Source organism: Protopterus annectens, chromosome 2.part0, assembly GCF_019279795.1.
Source record: "Protopterus annectens isolate FY-2018-M chromosome 2.part0, PAN1.0, whole genome shotgun sequence".
Lineage (NCBI taxonomy): Eukaryota > Metazoa > Chordata > Ceratodontiformes > Protopteridae > Protopterus > Protopterus annectens.
Genome location: NC_056728.1, coordinates 1,800,590,685 through 1,800,607,044, shown reverse-complemented (window position 1 = coordinate 1,800,607,044; position 16,360 = coordinate 1,800,590,685). Strand labels below are relative to the sequence as shown.

The 16,360-nt window shown below is 41.7% G+C and overlaps 1 protein-coding gene across 1 annotated transcript in view; it reads left to right on the top strand.

The window, feature by feature from the left end:
• NECAP2 (NECAP endocytosis associated 2) overlaps positions 1-16,360 on the top strand; it is a 1,246,850-nt gene that overhangs the window by 1,126,427 nt on the left and 104,063 nt on the right. The gene's annotated exons all lie outside the window — the stretch shown is intronic.

Here is a 16,360-nt window from a genome sequence, read left to right as displayed (position 1 = left end):
CTTCATTGCCACCCTCACATCAGTCCCTGGCTTACATTCTTCATATTCCCTTGCAGTTTGTAATTTCCTCGCTTAAATTCTTCATTGCCTCACATATTCCCTTGCAGTTTACGTACCGTTCATAATTCTCTCACAAATATGTACGTCCTTGGAGCATCTGGAAATGCTTACACTTCAGCTACAATTCTGACAGGCTGGCAGGCTAATGGTGCTGACGTCCTCACGCACGTGATGACGTCAGGTAAAATGCCGAAAATTCAAAAACAGAGCGGGAAAATCAGAAATTAAATTATTTGGACCTCAAAACCAGTAAAAGCTGAGAAATTTGGAACAGTTGAGAGATATGATCACACTGTAGCTTGTATTTGTGAGGTAAACATCATAACTTGTTATGCCAACTCTCCAGCTCATTAAAAACAGTTTATGTATTTGTGGAAATAGTTTGTCTTTCGGCTTTTCTCGGTTAGGGGTCGCCACAGCGGAACTCCGGTCTACTAGTGATTGGCAGTAGATTTTCACAAATGCCGAGGTGCCAGCTCGACGTTCAACATTCAACGAAGGCATGCCCATTTACGCATGTCTTTCGAAGGCCCACCCAAACACGGGGAGGACATGCAGACTCCACACAGAAGGCACTCCCCGCACTCCAGCCGAGAATCGAACGGGAGAACCTCTTGCTGTAAGGCAACAACGCTACCGCTGCACCACCGTGGATCATGTATTTGTGGAAATGGTTGCATTAAAATAGGATTTTGCATTTTTAGTGACTAATTGTAGATTAAACTGTTTAAGCATGTGGCAGTTTATGGTAGTGGGGAAAACTTGTCCAGTAAATTGCGTGTGTGTCTAATATGTATTCTAATAGTTCTAATATAATTCATAATTTTGCTTTTAAAATGTGTTTAATGTTAAAATCATTAAAGTATGTGTCTTTTGGCATTTAATTTACAAACAACAGACAAAAAAAAGTCCATATTATGTTAATCACTTTTTAGATTTACATCTACATCAGAGAATAGAAGAGTGTAGACTGATTTGAGCGTGTCCTATGCAGACAGGCTCAAATCATTATCACCCTACTTGGTATTGTACAGGTTGCTCAGGGGTGATCTGTGTCTTGCCTTCAAGGCAGTCTTGGACCCTGTCCTACTACAGATGCTCCATATCCGTAAGTCTAACTCCTCATGCACTAACAGCTCAAAAGGCCTGAATCTAAAAAGCGACATCAACAAAACCTGCTGGAGAGACAGGTTTGTCTCCCAGATGCTGCCCCATCTCTGGAATAGACTTTCCATACACATGAGACAGAGCACCTTGCTAACCCTCTTCAAGCGCAACCTAGATGAGTGGATGAGAAACCATAAATTTGTCCACCTTTGTCCCTCATTGGCAGGGGTGACAGTTGCTGACTGAGCCTTCTTTTTGGGGATAAACCCTTGGCTAGGCTTGTAAGGGACCCAGGGCCATTAGCCTAGTAACCTCCTGTGATCCTATGATTGTAGGGGGAACTCTGGGGCCATATTTTGGTTGTCTGTTTTTCAGTTTGCATTTGAAAGTTTGCATCCCACAATTCCATTGGGGTGGCATACAGATTTGTACCTATTTTTCATGGACCTTTGTTCAGATTTTTGATGTTTCCAGGTGGGTTGGGTTACATAATTATATAAGCAAATTTTATGTTTACAGGCGTACAGATTTGTACCTATTTTTCATGGACCTTAGTTCAGATTTTTGATGTTTCCAGGTTGAGAGGTATGGGTGGAGGGAATTATGAATAGTTCCAAATACCAGTCACTTTTGGCCTAAAACCTTTAGACAATTGCTAGAAAGCTGAAGATGAAGAGAAATTTCACCTTTCAACACGACAGTGACCCCAAGCATACATCCAAGTCAACAAAAGAATGGCTTCACCAGAGGAAAATTAGAGTTTTGGAATGGTCCAGCAAGAACCCAGACCTAAATCCAATAGAAAATCTGTGGGGGTGACCTGAAGAGGGCTGTGCACAAGAGATGCCCTCGCAATCTGACAGATTTGGAGCACTTCTGCAAAGAAGAGTGGGCAAATATTGCCAAGTCAAGATGTGCCATGCTGATAGACTCCTACCCATGAAGACTGAATGCTGTAATTAAATCAAAAGGTGCTTCAGCAAAATATTAGTTTAAGGGTGTGTGCACTTATGCAACCAGCTTATTGTATGTTTTTTTTTTTAATATGTTTTCCCCTAATAGATTTGTTTGTTTTTCAATTGAATTGCACATGTTATAGGTCACATTAAAGGTGGGACAAGTTTTGAAATGATTTATTGTGGTCTCATTTTTTTATATCACAAAAACCTGGCATTTTAACAGAGGTGTGTAAACTTTTTATATCCACTGTACCTGAGGTACCTGGATGATATTTTTATTCTATGGAGGGATGGTGACATCTATATTCACACTAATTTTATCATCTTTTTGGAAGAATCTTCCTCCTCTTTGTCATTCACTGGGCACTTTGGTTATGATTCTGTTCATTACCTAGGTGTAACTATTTTCAAGGATTATGCTAGTAACATCTTTATGTCTAAAATATTTTGCAAACCTACTTTTTCTAATAGTTACTTAGATTACCACGGTTGTCACCCTCAGCACATAAAATGCAACATTTTTAAAGGTCAACTTGTGAAATACTCACTCGTTGATTACAGTGCTCCCTTTGGTATGTACCTATCCAGGCATATCCAACAGTTGGAATGTCCATAGAGGTTCCTCACTAAAAGAATACAGGGTGTAAGTAAAATGTCCTGTGCAGACCGCCTCAGGGCCCTATCCCCTGTATTCTTTCTCCTACAGGCTTTTGAGGAGATCTATGTCTGGCATATACAGGGCATTGTCAGACCCCACTCTGATGGACCTCCTGCATATCCAGAAAACAAACAGCACTGAAATTACCCGTTCTACAGACGTAAACCTTGCCTGTGATATAAATAGGACCTGCTGGAGAGATGAGTATGTATCCCAGAGACTACCACGTCTATGGAACAGGCTCCCCATCCATGTTCATCCCTAACCCAGTTTAAGTGCAACTCGGACAACTGGATGGGAAACCAGAAATCCATCCCTGGTTCGGCACCTATATCTCTAATGGACATGGGTAACTTGTAAATGAATCATCTCCCAGGCCCATGCTTAAACTTATCAAGGGTATCAGAACTTGTCAGAGATTTGGAATGCGTGGCTAGGCTTAAAAAGGCCCTTGTGGTCATTAGTCTAGTAAAAACCTATGAACCTATGAGAGCTGCTCGGATGTGTTCACTAGAGATTTCTTTAATGTTGAATTTGATACTTTGAGAGACATGTTTTTGGAAAGGGGGTTCCCTAGAGATTTTCTCAATCTATTTGTCACTGATGTCACTCAACTATGGGATATTTGCCACTGTTGATTCATGAAAAAGTAGCACTTATGGAAACGCATATACAGGTTGGAACTTGGAGCATTATTACCACTGGTGACTTTACACATGCACTAGTGGTAACTTGTACAGTAAATATGCGAAAAACATTCAGGACATTGTTAAAAGGAACTGGAGCTTTTTTGAGATGGATGAAGTTATTTTCAAAACTTTAGGCACTAAACCCTCATTTGTTTTCAAAATGGGATATAACTTAAAATACATTTTTGAACACCCATACCATGCCCCCCACCCCCATCATAATGACAGTAAGGGCACTAGGAAATGTGGTGCATGTCACCAGTGTACTTAAATTCTAGATAAGAGAATTTATGAGCATATTTATGCTATCAACAAAATGAACATGAACAGTGCACTATGAAGGCATGCTCAAAGCTGTGATGGATTTACTAAGTTTTTGATTGCTATTGTAGAAATAGTACCTCATGATGTTAGAGAGGGAAGTTGGGAGACAAAATTAGAGATGAGAGACCTGTTTTGGCAGCTTAAACTGTGCTGCAAATGACAAGGGTCTCATGAAGAAATATCAGTTTTACCTGTGTTTAAACATAAAGATGCTCAACTACAATGATATTTTAATAGCTTTTATAATGTGTATTTTCTTGTAATTTTGTCATACATGTCAAAGTACTATTTTATTTTAACTGTAATTTGTTTATTATGTAACTGCTCACTTATATTTTGCTAGCCAGATATTTTAACAATTTATGGGCTTATTTTAAGATGTTCTTCGTTCCCCATTGCTGCAGTCCTTACTATTGGGTATAGTCCGCGTCCAGTCGGCCCGAATACCAGAGTATAAGGCTGACGCCGGTCAGAGCGCATTAGACTGACGTCAGTACGTCAGGGTACTAATGCGCATGACCGACGTCATATCCTCAGTCTTTTTTGCCGCATGGTCCGATGCAGAAGCAGTTTTGCGAGTGCAGGTTGGCGTTCTGAAATATTTCCGAAACCGGAGTTTCAGACCGAAACAGAGTTGGCTAAGTACCCCGTTGAGGAACATTTTGGTTTTTTCTTGCCTCAGTATTTAACCGGATGTCAGAAAAAGTGAATAACTGTATTTCTTGTGGGAAACAGATACCTCATAGGGATTACCATACCTTGTGTATACCTTGTTTAGGGCCTGAGCACGACGTTGTTGGTTGCCGCTCTTGTGCTAGGTTTAACAAACGCACTATTAAGAGGAGGTTAGACTGTGCCAGGTTAGTGTTTGGGAAGCGTTGCAATTATAAAATGCCGTCGGATGCTCCGACGCCCGCTTCCAAGAAGCGCAAGGATAAAACAGCGAAGCCTAGGGTTGATGAACCAGCAGTCCCGGACGTCGGTTCTTTAGAAGGCTCGGTGGAGCCTGAGGTTTTGCCAGGAGTTTCCATGGAGTCTCAGGCAGAAACTTTACTGTTACAGGATGTGCCTTCTCAGGAGGTAGGCCAGGCTGAGGGGCTTCTCAGGTAACTGTTCTTCCCTCTCTTCCCAAGGTAGTTAGAGCCTCTCCTTCTGTTGCCAAAACTTCTTTGAGAGGTAGGCCAAGTTCAGCTTCAGTGGGGGCTTCTCCTAGCATTTCGGGTTCTGTACCTAAGAAACATATGCTTAAAATGGCAGAAGATTTGATTACTATGATTAGAGGTTCTATGCCCCCTCCTGATAAGAGGCCTAGGGTGGAACAGGAGTTTGATAGTTTTGAACAGTGTTCAGAGGCTTCAGAGTCTTCATGAACACTTGCAGGAGTATCCTACTTATTCTGATTCTGATGTGGATGATTCCACTCCTACAGCTTCTCCTCCTGAGGATTTCTCATTTTCAGAGACTCTGCATTCCATGAGGGAGCACTTTAAATGGGAAGGCCAGGATTACTCTGATTCCAGGAAAAGGCTTAGGGAATTCTTGTTTTACCCCAGCATAGGCCCTTAGCTATTCCTCCTGTATTGAATGTGGTGGAAGATGTTTTGCAGAGGCTTCCCTGAACCCTGACTCTTTGCCTCCTGCTCCTGTTAAACCTGATAGGTATTATAGGGTGCCCGAAGCTCATAAGTATTTGTTTAAGAGTCCTAGGGCGGACCCAGAAACTGTTTCTCAGGGGCCTAAAGGTGTTAAGGCTTCTGTGGTTAAAAATCCTGTTCCCACTGATAAAGAGGCAAGGGCTTTGGATAGGTGGGGAAAGAAAGTGTATACTTCTTCCACTCTAGCCATGAGAGCGTTGAATTGTCAGTTTCACATGCTAAAATATCAGAATTATCTCCTTTCACAATTGAAATCTAAGGTGGATGCTTTGGCGGAAGGTATTGAGTGTAAAGAGTTGCTGGATTTGGTTCATGTGTCTGAACAAGTGGGTAAGCATTCTTTGCAATGTGGTTTTGATGCTGTACAGGCCTCCTCGAGGGTGGCTGCCACTAGTTCTGTTCTTCGCAGGCATGCCTGGTTGAGGGATCAGAATTTAGCTGAGCATGTTAAGACAAGGATTTTGGATGCTCCTTTACAGTCTGATGTGTTGTTTGGATCACCTGTGGAAGCAGTTTTAAAGAAAATGGAGGACAAAGCTAAGTCTATGCAAACTGTTAAAGATTTTTTGCAGGTGCAGCCACCAAGTTTAGTAGAAATTGGCCTGCTAAGGGGTGGACATATCCTGCTTATGATTCCCAGTCTAGGGTAGGTCTAGACGTGGTAGGGCATGGCTCAAGGTTCTTTTAGGCCTAGAACAGGGAGTTCACCTGCTCAGACTTCTGGTGAGGGCAGGGGCCAGTCCTTTCGTAAACAGACCCAATGACCTGCCTTTTCAGCTGCCAGTAGATTCTCGTCTGGCAGCTCCTTTGGGAGGAAGACTGTCTCTTTTCAAAGAAAATTGGGATTTAATTACTCAAGACAAATGGGTGTTGGATATCATTCACCACGGTTACAGATTTTATTTCCATACAATGCCCCCTTTCAAAGGCATGCCAGACGTTCCTCCTCCACAAAGAAAAGAGGCTCACAAGCAAGTTTCTCAGTTACTCCAGATGGGGGCCATTCAGCCAGTCCCTGTATCAGAAAGGGGCCTAGGATTTTATTCTCGCCTGTTCCTAGTACCAAAGAAGGGGAACACGTGGAGACCAATTTTGGATTTATCTCTCCTCAACACTTATCTGGACATTCCCAAGTTCAAGATGTTGACGTTACAACAGCTGTTACCTCTGCTGGGCAAAGATCACTGGATGGTAACTTTAGATCTCAAGGAAGCTTACCTTCATGTGCCTATAAGGCTAAGTTGCAGGAAGTATCTGCGGTTTCGAGCTGGAAATTCTCATTATCAGTTCTCTGCATTGCCCTTTGGCTTATCTACTGCGCCCAGAGTATTCACATAGGTTCTGGCTCCAGTGATAGCTTACTTCAGGCTTCAAGGAATTCAAATCTATCCTTACTTGGACGACTGCCTGATTCTGGCTCAAGAAAAGAAGACCTTCTACAGCATCTGGAATATGTTATAGCAGTGCTAAGATGCCTAGGGTATTCTGTGAACGAAATAAAGTCCAGTCTAGTACCCTCTCAAGACATGTGCTTTCTGGGTGTGAGACTGAATACAGCAGCCCAGATGGCCTTTTTAACCCCGGACAAACAAAAGAGTTTATCACTTTACTTCCATCAACTATCTCATCAGTCCGTGCTGACTGCAAGGACAGTCCTTCAAGCATTAGGGTTCATGGCATCTTGTTTTCTGGTGCTTCCCAATGCCAAACTGCATATGAGGAAGCTACAATGGTATCTCAAAATGTATGGACACAGCACTGCCAGGATTTGGACACTGTCATTCAAATAATACCTTGCCTTCAAAAGAATTTTTGTGGTGGGCTCAGGAATGTCACCTAAACAAGGGACTCTCTGTGACCCGGCCAGAGGCGAGTCAGATTTTAACGACAGATGCCTCGGACATTGCTTGGGAGCTCATCTAAATGGAAAGTGGATACAAGACAAGTGGCCTGCCAGACTACAGCATCTACATATCAACATGAAGGAGATGTTAGCAGTCCAGTTTGCATTAGTGGCTTTCAAGGAGTTACTTCTTCCAGGGCAGGTGTTGATTCTAACAGACAACACAACTGTCATGTGGTACATCAACAAGCAAGGGGAACACATTCTTATCCTCTATGCAGGCAAGCAATGATTTTATGGGAGACTGCTAAGCTTGCAACTAACTCTTCAGGCAAGGTTTCTGCCGAGCACAGAACTCCTTAGCAGATGTGTTAAGCAGACAAATCATGGATCCCCACGAGTGGAAACTGGATCTTCATGTATTTCAAAATTGACAGTGTCATGGGGAACTCCAGACATAGATCTGTTCGCTTCTCCACTAAACCACCAGCTGCCACAGTATTGCACAAAGGGGTTTCATCACACAGCTTGGAAAGTGGATGCTCTGTCTTTCAGTTGGAAAAACCTTCATGTGTATGCCTTTCCTCCTCTGCCTCTTCTTCCAAAGGTACTATTAAAGGTCAGACAAGACAGGCCAAGGATGATTTTGATAGCTCCAGATTGGCCTCGGCAACACTGGTACCCACTACTACGGAGTCTGGTAAGGAAGCCTCCATGGCCTTTACCTCTGATTCCTCATCTGTTATCTCAGAAGGATGGTCATCTGCTCAATGTCAAGCTTCACTCTCTTTTCATCTAACAGCCTGGCATATTCTGTGTTGAAACACAGCAGGTCTCAACTTCCTCAACAAGTTTTAAATGTGATTATGGAAGCTAGAAGACCTAGTACAAGGAAAGTGTACGCAGACAAATGGAAGAGATTTTTATTTTGGAGTACAGCAAAGAATTTGCAGGTTTCTGAGCCTAATTTGAGTGTGGCTCTTCAATATCTTACTGAGTTATTGGACAAAGGTTTGTCCTTCTCTTCCATTAAGATTCATGCTGCAGCAATTTCAGCTCACTATGATTGTGACCCACCATTGTTTTCGCATCCTTTGTTCAAGCAGTTTCTTAGAGGGGCAAAGAATATAAGACCCCCGTAGAGCTCCTACTCCTGCCTGGGATCTCAATTTTGTGTTGGAAAAACTTACTCTACAACCTTTTGAGCCTGCGGCTACTGCTGAATTGAAATACTTGTCATGGAAGACTGCTTTTCTGTTGGCTATTACTTCTGCAAGAAGGGTGTCTGAGTTGCAGGCCCTTATGGCAGTAGAGCCATTTTGATTTTCCATAAGGATAGGGTATCATTACGCACTAATCCTTCCTTTATGCCTAAGGTGGTTTCTAGTGTGGCTTTAAACCAAACTATTCATTTGCCTACTTTTATGCAGACCCCCAAAATAAAGGGGAACAGATTTTGCACACTTTAGATGTACACAGGCAATTGCGTTATTATTTAAGCAGGACTAAGGATTTCAGGCAGTCTCAGCAGTTGTTTGTTTCTTTTGCTTTGAGTTCACAGGGCAAGCCTGTGTCAAAACAAACTATTTCTAGGTGGATTGGCTTTTGCATTGCATTTTGTTATTCCCATCATGGCAAGGAGATTCCAGCTGGGATTAGGCCTCATTCCACTAGGGCTACTGCCACTTCAACAGCATTTCTAAGGGGTGGCAACTAAGGATATTTTGGAAGCAGCTACTTGGAGTTCAGTGCATACTTTCTCTAAGCATTATCACCTTCCTATCTACTCTAAGTCTAGGGCTGGTTTTGCCACAGCTGTTTTGCAAGGCATGTTGTCAGCTCCTGCTTCTTTATGATTTGCCAGCCTCCCTTACCTCTGCTTTGGGATTCTACCCAATAGTAAGGACTGCAGCAATGGGGAACGAAGAACATAGTACAGTTTTGTACCTACCATAAATGTAGATGTTCGAGGATCCCATTGCTGCAGTCCAATTTACCTCCCTCCTTCCCCTCTGTGTTTAGGGGTGGTTGTGTAGGTGAGGTTACATGCTTATATTTTGTATATATTCTTGTATATATTGTACATATTTTTGGTGCAGGTATTTTGGGCCTTGTCTTTTTAGGGTCTTCTGACATCTGGGGCAAGAAAAGACTGAGGATATGACGTCGGTCATGCGCATTAGTACCCTGACGTACTGACGTCAGTCTAATGCGCTCTGACCGACGTCAGCCTTATACTCTGGTATTCGGGCCGACTGGACGCGGACTATACCCAATAGTAAGGACTGCAGCAATGGGGATCCTCGAACATCTACATTTATGGTAGGTACAAAACTGTACTTTTTTGAAATCACTTCACAACTGTGCTATTTTCCCCATGCTGTGTTTTACATACTTTTAGATATTTCTATATTTTAATTTTTTATATTTTCATATACTGTTTTTTTGATTCTACACTTACACAATTCAGACTTCGAAGTTCTATTGTACTTTTGTTCCTAATGTATTCATTGATTGAGTACTTTGCACTTTAAGAAACAAGGAGTATTTTTTTTTAACTATTTGAATATGAACGTGACTCTGAGTTTACTTAAGTGTGTGCACTTCTTGATTCCAGCAGTTCTGATGAAATCCTATAATTAATGGATGAAAGCACTCAACCGTTTTATCGTTTTTAACATTAAAGTGGATTTTATTTACCCCTTTAATTCTGGCTGGTGGTCATTCACAGTATTGTTTTATGGCTTGTTCCTAAGGAAGATGACTTCTGAGCTTGATTTTTGAACATTTCCTGTTTTGGCTCCGTCAGGAAACACAACATTACGTGACTTTTATTTTTCCTTATACTGTAAAACAAGCCCCGTGACATGCATAAATGACTGTCATTCAAGACATAAAAGAAGCAGTCATGTTGCAGAAGATATATAAGATGACATTAATCCCATTTTATGTAACTAGAATGGGAATACACCACTACTTCCTTATGTCCAGCATGACTAATGTAAAGCAAACTTGAAATGGATTATAGGAAAAAGAAAGGCTTGAAGAAAAATAAGATTACATTGATATGTCAAGTCTCATTGGCAGCCATTTTGCAGAATACATATTAAAATTCTCCAAAAAGCAGTCAGAGTGATTTTGAGTTGTTAAAATAGCTAAAAAAATAAAGATATAGTAAAAAATAGAGTTTTAGTTTTAAGGTGCAGTTTTTCTTTAAGATATAAGCAAACATACATTAACAGAAAAAGAAAACAAACCTTATTGGCATTTTTCCATTTATGTACATCAACACACCTTTTCTTTTTTTGTAGCTATTACCAGTACAGCGTTACTTACATTGCTGAATTCCTGCCTTCTGTTAAACCACACTCCTCCTGAACATGATTGTGCATGTATTATTCTCACAATTTCCATATATTTGTATGTAATTTGCTTCTTCCGTTTTGTAAAGATCACTCTTCCAGTTCATTTAACTCTTTTACAATATTTAGTACTCCAAGTACAGTTGGTTTACATGTTTGATTTCCATTTTCTAGTAATTGTTTTTTGGCAGCCAGCAGAATTAAACTTAATACCTTACAATGTCTAAGCAATTCAAATCCAGTGTACCAGATCAAAAAAATAATTTCCTTAGTTACAGCCATTTGCTCACCCAGTATTTCTCACAGAGTACTCTTCACGGAATTTGTAAAATCTGCAAATTCATTTGACTTCCAAAACATATGATCTTAGTTATCTCTTTCTTCTCTATCACACTTCCAACATTTGCTATCTACCTATGCAAACACTTCCAAGCAAAGATCCTAAACCTTATAGACTTTATTGCATACATGGGAGACAAGCATGTGACCAGCCATTGTTTTCTTGTAAATTGTTTTTCCAGTCTGTCTTCCCAATCTTTTTTTTAACCTCCTCTGATTGATTCTTATAGTTAACATGTAATATTTTATATGTCATACTAGTTATCTTTTTTAACAGCAGTTTCTGTTCTAGATTCAACTAAAAACTTCACCAAAGCAGGTCTTTCACTTGAGATTCCTCTATCCCTTTTTCTTTGCCTATACTATGATATCCATCCCTGGTAGGGAAGGCAGTCTCAAACCTACAGTCCAAACATCTTCTTGACCTTATCCCACTCTATTACCATTCCCTCACTAGTTATTTGCTCCCAATACCTTGGTTCCTTACCAGTTTTCTGTAGCAAATTCCAGCCCCCTCTTATCTGTTTTCTTGCAGTCATCCCTATTGGCAAAATCTCCTTTCTTGTGTTGGCTTACTTCTTAGAATACTTTTTGCTACTTTATAAATATAATACCCTGTATGGTTGTCATTATTCTCCTTAAGGATCTACATCCAAAATTCTACTTTCTTTTTATTTCTTGAACAACCCACCCCCCGCTTCATCGTCACCCCTTTCCATTTTGAATTATAACATTCTCTTTGTTTTATGTATGAGCCACAACTGTGCAATTCTGAAATATCCCTTCAAATCAGGTAATCCTAAATCACCTTATTCTGTTGAAAGGATGAAATTGTCCCACAACTTTTGCTGCTTTCCCTCCCAGATAAATTCCTTCAGCCGATTATTATTGTCCATAATGTCTCCTCCAATAAAAAATATACCTGACCTGTATATAAAACTAAAGGGAGTAAAAACATTTTCACTGCTTATAGCTTTACTATACATATCCATAAACCTCAGCTTTCAGTTTCACAGTTTTTGTATTATCTTTTGTTTAATCTCTTCCACCATATCCAAGATTAATTACTTGCACCTGCAGATAACTTGTCTCCATGTAAAAGTAGTCAGCAGTGTATCTTTGTAATGTTTACTGAGAACAGAATGTACATCTGCCTTCAGCTGCAGACCTCTCAACTCCCACTGAATATTTGTTCATAGGTAGGTACTAGGCTATCCGGCCCTAGGGCTTATACAAGCCCAGCCAAAAAGGTTCCCTGGCTTTCGTCACCCAGGAAAATTATTTTCCTGTGCCCCTGTCAAGCAGAGCCACAGAGGTGATTCCCTGGGTGAATTTACTAATTGCCATCCAGTCATCAAGATTTTTCTTGAAGAGTGCTAATGAGGAGCTTTGTTTGATATAGATAGGTAATTTGTTCCAGAGTATGGGAAGTCTCTGGGACAGGAATCTATCCCTCCAGCATGTTCTGTTTATTGTGGTGACAAGGTTTGGGTCCCTAGAGGGTGTAGCTCGGACAGATTGGGATTTATTTAAGTGGAGCATGTCCAACAGCTCTGGGTTTGACATAGCTTTGTATGTTAGGCAGAGATCACCTCTGAGTATACGATATGTGACGGAGTAAAGCTGGAGTTTTTTGAGACAGTCTGCGTAGGGCATCTGTTTGAGGTCTGTAATCCTCTTTGTGAGGTATTTCGGCGGCCTTTCCAGTTGTTGTAGCTGTCTTGTGAGGTACATACCAAAAGGGGCGTTGTACTCTAGAATAGGTCTAATGAGTGACAAGTAGAGGGGAACAATGACCTCTTTTTTTCCTGGATGAAAAACCTTTTGTGATGAGGTGTGCCATGTAGAAGGGTTTCCTGACTACTGTGGCGATGTGATTATCAAAGGAGAGACTACTGTCCACCTGTGTCCCAAGGTCTCTTATCACACTTTTGGTGTTAGACTACCATCTATGTGGTAGCTCATGGGTACAGAGTTTTTACCAAAGGAGATGACAATGCACTTTTTGGCATTGAGCTTGAGGCCATGGCTTTTGACGCCAGGCATCTGTCTTAGTGAAGCCCTTTTGTAGGATGTCCACATCGTTAGGGGTTTCAATTATGACTCCTAGTTTGCAGTCATCTGTGAACTTCGTTAGCCAAAGACCTTCTGTGTTAGCCTGTATTTCAGAAAAGTAGATAAAAAGATAAACAGGAGAAGACGTAGGACTGAACCCTGTGGTACTCCACTTGACACTGGTCTGAAGTCGGATTTGGAGTCTACAACTTTCACAGTGTGGGTTCTGTCAGTGAGCCAGACATAGGGATTTATACCTAGTTTAGTGAGTTTATCTATAATTCCAAAGTGAGGGATGGTGTCAAAAGCCTTGGTGAGATCTAGATAGGCTGTATGAACCACCTTACCCTCATCTATGGCTTTGGTGACTGCTTCAAAGAAGTCAATCAGGTTAAGCAGACATGATCTGCCTTTTACAAACCCGAACTGGGTGTGCGCCAGAGTTTGGAGATTACCAGTGTCTTTGTAAGTTCCATGATGATACGTTCCATGGCCTTGCAGACCAGGCTCGTTGGGCTAATGGGGCGGTAGTTCCTGGGGTCCGTGGTGGCTCCCCCTTTGTGGAGTGGGATAACCGTCACTGTGTGCCATTCAGTGGGCACAAAGCCTGAGGTGAGGCTATGATTGAACATGGTGCTTATGTGGGGTGCCAGTTCATTCTATAGTTCGTGTAGAAAGCAACCTGGGATGTTGTCAGGTCCCATGGATGCTGTGTTCTTTGCTTTGGAGAGTGTGGTTTTTACCGTGCTTACAGGAACTTTGCATTCTTCCGGTATAGAGATGGGCCCTTTAGGGGGTGAGGGGGAGGGGGTAAAGTTAGCACTGAAGCTTTCTGCCAGGATGTTGGCAATATCAGTTGGTTCTGTATAGTTAGTGCCATTGTGCTGCAACTCAGAGCAGATCTGAGTGTTGCCATTGAGATTCTTGACATAGCTATAGAATGCTTTGTGGTTGTCTTTAGAATCAGTGGAGATTTTGTTTTCAGAACTAGCTTTGGAGGATTTTATGATGGATCTCAGCTTCTTACTGAGGCTGAACAGGGAGTTCTTCCAGTCAAGGGATTTTACTCTTTTTTGCAACACTTTCTTCTGTTGTAGAGTTTGTTTATGGCAGGGGACCACCAGATTGGCTTCCTTTTTTGGGGGGATAGCATATTGGTTCTGTTAGGTATAGCATGATCCATGCACTCATGTAAGTGCTTATAAAGTGCATTTGTGTAAGCTTCAGCAGTCGTACCTCTATTGTCCATCTACATGGGTGTTGTGAGATTTGCCAGTTATGTCTTAAGAAGCATGCAGTTGACTTTAGAGAATTTTTTACAGTGGTTTCCCTAATGGGGGTGAGGGCGGGATGTGGATGTCTAGGCTGATTAGCTTGTGGTCGGATCTAACCAGTGAGGAATTGACCACTGGTATGGAACACCGGACGCCCATGTTAGTAATGACATAGTCTAGGATATTGCTGCCCCTGGTGGGGGTGTGGATAAGTTGATCCAAGGCACTGGTGTTTATGAATTCCGGAAAACGTTGAGCAAAAGAGTTGGTACATGAGTAGTTTTCCCAGTTAATGGAGGGGTAGTTGAAATTGCCCATTATTAGGGTGTTGGGTTGTACCCTAATATTTTCCAGTATATCAAGAAATGAGTGGGAATCCTGGGGCATGGTGGGGGATCTGTAGCAAGTTACAGTTTTGATTGTGGTCTTTCCCTGAGTTAGTTGCACTTGTATAATCTCAGATGCATTATGCTGAGCAACTAGCCTGGAGGTGTGGATATCCTTAATGAATATGGACACGCCTCCACCTTTAGTGTTTCAGTCCAGGTTAGGTGGCCAAAAGGTGTGATATGAATTATAGCCTGTTAATGCAGGGATGCTCTCTGGAGCCAGGTCTCAGCTACTGCACAGATATCGATGTTCTCCATTTTTAGGAGTGCCTCAAGAGAGTGCATTTTGAGGTTTTGACTTCTAGCACTGAGTAGCATTACCCTCAGATTTCACGTTTGTGTCTGTCACGTTGGTGGTTTTGTCATTTGAACCTTTCCTAAAAAAGTCGCTATGGGGGTGGCAGGAGTCATAACCAGTAATGTAAATCCTAGGGGCGACAGGTGCAGACCATCTCTGGCAAAGCATCGTGGTTTGTCGATCATGTCGTCCCAGGCAGACAGATACTGGATCCCCTTTGAATGACACCAGATGCTTAGCCAATTGTTGAAGTCAATCATTTTGTCCTTATACTGTGGTATCATTCTGGGCAAAGGCAGGATGCTGCTCCGGGCTAGGGTCATACCTGCCTGAGCCACATGGTCTGAGAGCTCTTCCATGTCTCTTTTCATGTAGTCCACAGAGGTGCGTCTCAAGTCATTCACTCCAACATGAACAATGGCAGAGTCATATTTGTACTTGTTGTGGAGTGACTTGAGTGCATGCGTTATGTGGCAGATCCTGGCACCCGACAGGCAGCTGACCGTAATTTTCTTGGAAAGTGGGACATCAGTGGGCCTGATTATAGAGTCGCGTATGACTAAAGTGTTTAGTACATTGTCTTGCCTTAGGGTCTGTTTTTGGGTGGCACACTGATGTTGTGAGCGATGTGTTGCTTGGGATGTGATTGGTGTTTGTTTGCGTTTCAGCTTCAGAGGTCCTCATTGCTTGGGTAGGTTAATGTTTAGGACTTCCACATATGTGGGTTTCATGTCGCTATGTGTGGGTGTTGTAGGGCTATGTGTTTCTTGAGGTGTGATGCAGATGTTTACCTTCTCCTCTTGACTATCTAGCACAGTCTTGGTTGGAGAGTTCTTTGCTTCCAGTTTGGCTGTGTACTTGCATCTCTCGCAAGTTGTAGTGTTTGGTGGTAGCAAGAGAGGGTTGTCTGTGTACATGAGGCAATTGCTGCATTGCCCCAATATGCCCAGATTCACCAGTTGGACAGCAGAAATCACTGGAAGGCTGACCCTTGTTAATTTAAAAAAACAAGCTGATACCTTTGCAAACATCATTTTTCATAAAACACTTGTTTATAGAGTAAGCAAAGGGTGTTAATCCAGGCATTCACTCTTGTAAAAATAAGAGAAAATATCTTAATTCTTCATAAAATCAGTGCACTTTTACAACCCACCACCACCCCAGCATATTAACTTAAATTTGCTTTTGTCCACCATTTCTTCTCCAGTTGTACTTAAAGCTTATATTTTTTACAACTGAAAAAGTACTTGTTTAGTTTAATATTTTTAACACATACAACAGTCACTGACACTCTCTCGATATTTAAAATACCGCTGACTAAACAAAAATGGTATTGCTATATATATAT